The sequence below is a fragment of the Neltuma alba genome, unplaced genomic scaffold (assembly GCF_004799145.2).
Source record: "Neltuma alba isolate B1F8T4 unplaced genomic scaffold, ASM479914v2 tig00004952_pilon, whole genome shotgun sequence".
NCBI lineage: Eukaryota > Viridiplantae > Streptophyta > Magnoliopsida > Fabales > Fabaceae > Neltuma > Neltuma alba.
This window is the reverse complement of record NW_021633926.1, coordinates 34693-43591: the sequence shown is the minus strand read 5'-3', so window position 1 is coordinate 43591 and position 8899 is coordinate 34693. Positions and strand designations below refer to the sequence as shown.

Genomic DNA, 8899 nt, shown 5'->3' with positions numbered 1-8899 from the left:
TTACAGAGTAACAAACCTGTATGTAAATCCCAGATTTTTTTGAAATCCCATCAGCCACTGTCCTTAATCATCACGGACAACACCTCTACATGCTCCATGTTTTTTTTTTATTTTTTATTCTTGCTTTCATGATGTGGTGTGCTGCGGTGAGTGAGGCAAAAATATTTTTTCAATGGCTGCTGAACTTTTTGGAAAGGGATTCTCTCCTCTACCCTTCCCTTCCTCTACCAAAAAGTTTTAATGATAAAAAAAAAATTATCGTTTGGTATACTAGATTTTACTTCTCTAACAGGGAACTGATTTCCTCCCGAGAAACTGATTCAACTAACTTTCACCATCAGACCCTCCCAGGGAAATGCTAAGATTTTCAGAGAATCAGGGTCATTTGTCATTTTTACCCTTCAAGCATTTCTTTTGCCTTCTTCAACAGCAACCATTATCATCATCTGTGACATAGGGCTCCCCGGGCTTTCACCATCAGCCGCAGTGTTATCAGCGGCAGCACCTGGCAACCACAACCATCAGCAGCCGGGTTAGGTATCTTCATATTTCTTCAAAAAAAAAAAAAGGGTCACATTTTTGCCTCATTTCTCTTTTATTTCCTTTCTGTTTTCATTATTTAACTTATTTTTCAGTATAATCTATATTTATATCTTTTCCAAAATAAAGTTTTCTTTCATTTTCAACTTCTAAAAGCTGAAATAAAAAATAAATTACAATATACAGAAAAATTATCTCTATAAAAAAATCACATTATTTCAATTAGTTGCAAATGTTATCATTGAAAATTTGAGAGGGAGGGGAAAAAGGTCAGTGATGTGGCGTCTTAATGTCTTTATTGAGCCTGTCAAACATATGTTTTTTTTTTTTTTCCTTTGGACTGATGTCAAACATGTTTGTTTATTACTAATTTACTTTGTTTCAAAAAATCTTCTATTTATACATTACTTTTCAAAGAAAATATTTGTACTTATTTTGCAAAGATATTGTATTTGACATTAATATGTTTGGTTTGGATTTCCTTTCCTTATTTTATATTTATTATTTCTTATATGATTTTTAAAAATTTTTTAGTATATAATTGACATTGACAAATAGTATAATGTAGTTACTATCAAAATAATTGAATATTAAAATCATAATTCGAAATTTTCATATTGACTCAGGTTTAGAAAAAGAAATCATAATATTTATTATGTATGCATATTTGAAACTCAACTGATCATCTGAAAATTTCCTTTTTTATATTAAATATGTGGGTCTCAATGTAGATCTCCCCTCATACTCTAACTCCTCTTAGTTTGAAATAAAAGTTTTTGTTATGTAGAGACAAATTGTTTTGCATAATTTTTTAATTTTTATTTTATACGTTTTTCATTATTTAAGATATCAAGTATTAATTATAAAGCATATATATTGAAAAATATACTATTGACTATTCTGGAAAAAATTCAAGCAATGAAAAATAAAAATTAAATAAAACAAAAATGAGAGAAAAAAATTATTGAAAAATCCCTATTTGAATAGCTTTTTGCCTAAAAGAGATTTGAATTGAGTGTTTGTAATTCAAATGTTTCTTTTTTCATAAAACTAAAAGCTGAGTTGCACCTTTGTTTTAAAACAAATTGTAGCCACTTTTAGGTAGTAAACGTCTTAAATGAAGAGCTTTTCAGGAATTTATTCAAGCAAAAAAACAAAAAAAAGAGGTGAACTTATAAATATACGTACATACCAATGAATAAGAAGGGAAGGAGAAGAAATGGGAAGAGTGGAATGTCGTCAACTTGACTACGTGGTCGCTGAAAAGTAACGGCCAAGACGGTGTGTAGTGATGATGATGATTCATTCCGAGCCCATGTAAATATGGACGTACAGGGACCAGTAGCTACTAAATAGAGTTGTGTTGGAGAATTTGTTATACCTGCGCGGAAGGACCTACACGTTCTGCACAGTAATCAATGGAAAATCGGGAGAATAACACGCAGCCGCTCCTCGCCGCCACATCCTCACCGGAGGAGCCTCATCATGATATCTCCGCCGCGCCCGCCATTTTCAGCGCTGAATCTTCTGACATACCTCCCATCAACACTCCCAAAGACTTCTTTACTCAATTCCTTATCGAGTCCAAGAAGCTCTGGTACCTCACGGGCCCCGCCATTCTGACCTCCGTTTCTCAGTACTCCCTCGGTGGCATCACTCAAGTCCTCACCGGTCAGGTCGGAACCCTCCAACTCGCCTCATTCTCCGTCGAGAACTCCATCATCGGCAACTTCTGCTACGGCTTCATGGTAAAATATCTACAAATTACTCTGGCGAATACTTTAAAAGGTGAAGTGATCTTGATTTTTTTTGAATTTGAATTCGAACAGCTCGGAATGGGAAGCGCGCTGGAGACGCTGTGCGGGCAAGCTTACGGGGCGGGTCAGCTTGATATGTTAGGGATTTACATGCAGAGGTCGTGGTTGATTCTGACCACGACGGCTCTGTTTCTGACTCCATTTTACATCTTCGCGAGGCAAATCCTCAAAGGGATAGGGGAGACGACGGCGATTTCGGACACGGCGGGGCTGTTCGCGATTTGGATGATACCGCAGCTGTACGCGTACGCGATGAACTTTCCGATGCAGAAGTTCTTGCAGGCGCAGAGCAAAATCATGGTGATGGCGTGGATATCGACGGGGGTGCTGGTGCTTCACGTGGTGATGAGCTGGTTGCTGATGCTAAAATTGAAATTGGGACTGGTCGGAGCGGCGGTCGTCCTGAACGCGTCGTGGTGGTTGCTCGTGCTTGGTCAGTTGATTTACATCTTATGCGGAAGATGTGGGCGAGCTTGGAATGGCTTTTCCTTCCAAGCATTTAAGAATCTGTGGGGTTTCGTTCGCCTCTCTTTGGCCTCCGCCGTCATGCTCTGGTTCGTATTGTCATTACTCATTCCATTCACATGTTTCATCATTTTACTTTCTCTACTCTGCTGCAAGCTCCGGCATGTCCCTGTTCGCCGGCGCTTGGGCAGAAGAGATCACCATTTTCTGAACACAGCAAAATCTACGTTTTCTTTTTCTTTTTTTTTTGGAATTATTATTATTATTATTATTTTTTGGGGAAACCTTTTTGAATCTAACATTCCCGACAGAGATGAGTTGTTGGGTGATATTAAATTATCATTCGCTTCGCATGTGTCGTCGTTTACTTGCCGGTTTGCTGTAAGCTCCGAGAAGTGGCCGTTACGTCAATTTTAAACTAAATAAAATTCTCCGTATGTGCATGCAGCTTGGAGGTGTGGTATTTTTCGTTGCTGGTTCTGTTCGCTGGGTATCTCAAAAACGCTGAAGTTGCAGTGGGTGCCTTCTCTATCTGGTAAATGTTCATTCACTGCTCCCTTTAACCTTATTATTACTTATTGCTTATTGCTCCTCCGGTTATAAGAACTAATTCTTAAATTAATTTTAGTTTTAAATATAAGATTTATTTTTTATATTTATTAATTTTTTAAAATTATTTTTATGGATACTTACTCAACCATAATCAAGTAAGTAAGGAAGAAGGAATATTAAAAAAATAATTATGGTATTTTTAGAAAAACATATCATATTTTTTATAATTAACTAACTTACTTAACTTTTTTAATCTAATCAAGTTAGTTAAATAAGTTTTATATTAAGAACTGCAGGAGTATTAATTATCTTGAGAAAGTGACAAAAAAATTGAAAATTTGTAAATGCCAAATAAGAAATGCCAACAAAATTTTTTTGTCATTTGCAAATTCAATGTTGTCAACAACAAATAAAGTGTCGTTACCAAACCTAATTTGGGGTTAGTAATTTTCATCTTTCTTTTTTATTATTCTCCCTGTTATCTTATTAAAAATCAATATTTTAAATATTTCAAAGCATAAAAACTGAATTTTAAATGAATTAAAACTATAAAAAAAGTGAGTTATATTAAATAAAAACTTTGACAAATCTTAATCTCATGTTATTAAATTTAACAAAAAAATAATAAAAGAAAAGGACAAAAATGGTGTCTAATGTTATAAGCCAAAATATTAAATTAACATGAGACTTAAGATTTGTCAATCAAAATATGTATTTTTCAATGAAAAATGTAGTATATTCATTCCCAATTGACCGCCTGCGAGGGAGCCAGGGAGGGTAGTTCCGCTGACTTGCAGTTGGAAGGGTTAATAGGCTGTTGCAACCCATTGGAGAGTATGCCGTAGAGGGCAGACCAATCATGGGGTCCCGTGTCAATTAATTTCTTCGCCGAGAAAAAGAAACTTAATTATGAAAGTGACGTAGGACCTACCATGTGTTAGCTTTTGTTACTTATATTAAACTTGTTCACAACATCCTTGTTTATTTAGATATTTTTACCTCCATGCATTAAATTTTAATTATTAAATACAAAGGTTATTCTTGAAAAAAATGTCACAAATTCTTTTTATAATTAATTGTAAAATTTTAATTTTTTTTAAAAGATCTTACCAAAAAAAAACTTAAAAATTACTAAGTCCTAAATCAGAAATTCTTATAAAAATATATTATTATTTATAACATGCGGTTAAAACCTGTTAAAGTATAAAAAACAATCTTAATTTGAAATTCAGTAATTTTCAAGCTTTTTATGAGAATTTTTTTCATTATTTTTTAATTCCGGAGATTAACTAAGAGGACATTGTGCTTGGGATTAGATGAAGTATATAATATTGTGAAAAAAAATTAAAAATTCAGGGTCACGGTCTCAATAGGGGCCTTCCTCTCACTGACATCACCATGATATCTCTACCATGGTTTATGAGTTGCTTTGTTTTAGACCTATTCTATGGGTCCATAAGCAGTAGCTCAACAACCTGGTCTTCATCATTAGAGAATGTTACAAGTGAGGATTGAGGAAATTAACAACCGGTCATCTGCCAAATCCAATCTCTATTGGTGATTCTCTATATTTTAATTTTACTGTTTAGGCTTTGAAGCCTTCTTTTGTACCAAACACAAAAAAGACAAACTTCAATGTTCAGCTGAGTCAGGCCGGCGCCTGTCCTATTTAAGAACACAGCGTACTGTGGCCTTCACTTTCAAGAAACAGGCCTCCAACTAACATTCAGCACAATCAAGTTTTCACTTTACTTTCAATGCTATGCTTGTTCTGAGAGTGTTTGGGTATCATAAAAAATACAGAAATATTTTTACAAATCGAGATGAATTCTTTCACATATTTATTTTGTATACTGTAAAAATATTTTTAAAATCATAATTTTGACTCTATCCAAATACTCTTTCTATGCAAACCAAACAAAACTTGAAACCACGGGGTCATGCAGCAGCAGTAGTTAGCCATAACCCGACAAATATGTATCCGAGGATCCAAGTATCTCCTTTATCTCTCTCCTTTTTTTTTGGGACTTCTTATTTCAAAGACTGGTAGATGGCTGGGATAAGTACACTATAATGAGAAATATTTAGTGAGTTTCACGCGTCACAGTCCTTCCGCTAACTTTTTAATTTTTATTTTTATTTTAACCTGCTTTTTATTGCCCATTTATTTTGACCAAACCACAGAAAGTCTTATTGGTGCCTCCATGCCCATTAATTTCTTCAACCAGCAGCATGGTGGGATTCTTTTTTACTGACATGATATTTAATTTGTGCAGTATCAACATAATGGTTTGGGCTATAATGGTCTCCTTCGGATTCAACGCAACCGTAAGGTGTGATATTCAAATTCCTCTCTATCTCTACGAAGACATTCGTAATATTCAAACATATTAGCCAGCTTGATGTTAAAAAAAAAAAAACTCCTCGGATCTTTAATATAAGACCTATTTAACTAATTTAATTAGATTAAGGAAGTTAGGTAAGCTAGTTAATTACAAGAAATGTGACACATTTTTCTTAAAACACCATAATCATCTTTCTTAATACCCCATCTCCCTTTTCTATTTGATTATGGTTGAGGGAATATCTATAAAGGTAATTCAGAGAAAATTGATAAATATAATAAATGAGTCTTATATTTAGGACCAAAACTAACTCAACAATTGGGTCGTATATTAAGGATCGAAGAATTATTAGCTAGCTTGATGTTAAAAAAAAAAACATATTAACTAGCTTCAACTTACTTGAAAATAATGTGCCTATTTCCAATGCTTTTTAATATTCTTTTTGCATTGTCCCAACTTTTTAATTTTTTTATTGATAAAATGACAAATATTTTGATACCTTATAATAGTAAAATGTGAAATTTTTATTTTTTTAATGATTTTTTAAAAGAAAACAAATAAAAAATGCATAATATTATAGTTTTTTAAAAAATAAAAAAATTAAAACCGCACCATTTTATTAGGGCAGATGTAAAAACGTCACTTATGTTATTTAAATTCTAATGATAAAAAATTGTCTAAGAGGTTGCGGTGCTTCCATCCACTTTTTTATTCTCATCATTAGATCAACTTTAAATAGTTGACAACTTGAGATTTAATATCTTATAAAAAATATATATAATAGTTTAATAAAAGTGTAAAAATGTGAACTATTTAGATTATAATTTAATAATTTAAATTTATTTTCATACATATTTTGTTAATTGATATGAAAATAATATTTTTATAGACGTTAAATCCTAACTGTTCAAAGTTGATCTAATGGAAAGAAAAAAAAGTGGATGATAAGGGAAGTAGGGAGGTTCCCTTCCCATTAAGGCATTGCAAAACGTATTGGAGGGAAGAACGTTAGAAGTCTCAAACCCTACGAAACCCGTCATACATGAAAATAATGCTATAAGCGTCTATATTAAAAGTGATTTATAAATAGGATCAGATAAATAACGAGCTTGAACTTACTTGAAAACAATGCATGCATGCAGTGTAAGAGTATCCAATGAATTGGGAGCAGGACATCCAAGAGCAGCAAAGTTTTCACTGCTGGTGGCCGTAATGACGTCGTTTCTTCTGGGAGTTCTGGTGTCGATCGTCCTCCTCATCTTCCGCAAGGAGTATCCAACGTTGTTTTCGAGCGATCCGGAGGTTCAAAAGGCGGTGATGGACCTCACACCCATTTTGTCTTTAAGCATCGTCGTCAACAATGTGCAGCCTGTTCTTTCCGGCGTCGCCGTCGGAGCTGGCTGGCAAGCTATTATCGCTTATGTCAACATCGCTTGTTACTACCTCGTCGGTCTCCCTGTCGGTCTTGTTTTTGGCTACGTGCTCGACTATGGAGTCATTGTACGTCTACCATCTCTTCCTTTTTTTTGGTTGTTGTTATAGAAATAGATAAATTAAGCTAATCATGAATAATCAATCCTTAATTAAAAAGAAAAACCAATAGAAAGCATATAAATACTTGGCTAAATTACACAAGATTTCCTGAATTTGATGTCATTTGTAAATAACCTTCATAATTTTTGAAACTTTATAGTCAACCTCTTTGAATTTCTACGTTTATGTAGATAATTCCTGTACTATTACTTTTGATTATTACATATCTTCAGATGATTTAAAGTTTAAAAGATTTATTTGCATATGAGACAAAGTTTGAGGGGATTATATGCCTAAAAAAATAAAGTTTAAAAGAGCATAGAATTGATAACTTGGGTTATCTGTTAATAATTCATCTTCACATATGAGATTGTTTCAAAATTTTTAATTTTTCCCCTCTCTCTGTTTTTTGTTTTGGTTTACAGGGAATCTGGTCCGGATTGATGTCAGGGCTCATTTTACAGACAAGCGTTCTAGCCATAATGGTTTGAAAACCAACTGGAATAAAGAGGTACCTTCTTTACATATGATGAAAATCAATAGCAAGTTTTTATTAGTGTGAAGTGTAAGAGTGAGTGAGTGTGTGTGTGTGTGTGTGTGTGTGTGTGTGTGAGAATTATGGATATTTTTAATTTGTGGATGAAATTGCAGGCCTTGCTCGCAGAAGGTAGGATACAGAAGTGGGGTGGGCATGCAATAATAGATGGTGAAATGGAAAAGACAGAAGAAACTTGAGGCCAAAGATGCAGAAGCTTCTTGCTTTCCGCTGGGTTTTCTTTTTAGTTTTTAGTTGTTTTCATTTGAAGGACGAATGTTTGGAAATAATTTCACTTCTTTTTTCACTGTAAGAAATAATCAACCTCACTTTAACTGGTGAGTCATTTGCATTTTTGGATGAAGTCTTAGGGTCCTTTTGGTATGAGGAAATAAAAAGAAGTTTTGATGAGTTTTCGATTTAAAAAATGGATGATAAAAGGTTTTAATTAATTTTTATTACTCTTTTGTTATACATTTTTTTATTAGAATTTTATAACTCTATCTTTTTAATTTTTTTAAATCGAGCTCACGAGGGATTCGGTGGTGGTTGATATTGGCGGATGGTGACGGTGGTGCTATCCCAGCTCAGCTAAGTGTTGCTAATGAAGCAGAGAATTTGGTTTTTGAAGGGTGGAGAAAGTAGAGCCAGAGAGATGGCCAACCATTTATTTTAACAAGTGAGGTTATAAGGGGCTTTTTTACCGATATACGATAAACACTAAAACAATATACCAAAATACTACATTTTTGAAACTATTTACCAATATACTGCACTTAAAATCGTTCTTGGCAAGAAAAACTTTAAAATTACACACAAGTCGTTCTTGGCGTGAACGATTTCAGAAATCGTTCATGTCAAAAACGATTTTACTTTTTCCTGTTCACTCTCTCACATACGAATCTCTGCCAATTTTACATGCAAAAATAAGAATTCTTGACAATACTCTCATGAGGCTATAACGTCTATATTGCATTAAAATTTGAAAATCCCAATTTTTTTATTTTTAAGTAGAGCTTGATGAAATTTTCTGTTATTTCCTCTTCTTTTTATTTTTCTCATATCAAACAATACGTAACAAAAAAAATTATGCTTTGATTGTAAATTTTTAA

At 33.5% G+C, this 8899-nt stretch overlaps 1 pseudogene; it reads left to right on the top strand.

Annotated features, from left to right (window-relative positions):
* Window positions 1-1844: 1844 nt before the first annotated feature.
* Window positions 1845-8189, top strand: LOC114746370 (protein DETOXIFICATION 29-like; annotated as a pseudogene).
* The last annotated feature ends 710 nt before the right edge of the window (window positions 8190-8899 follow it).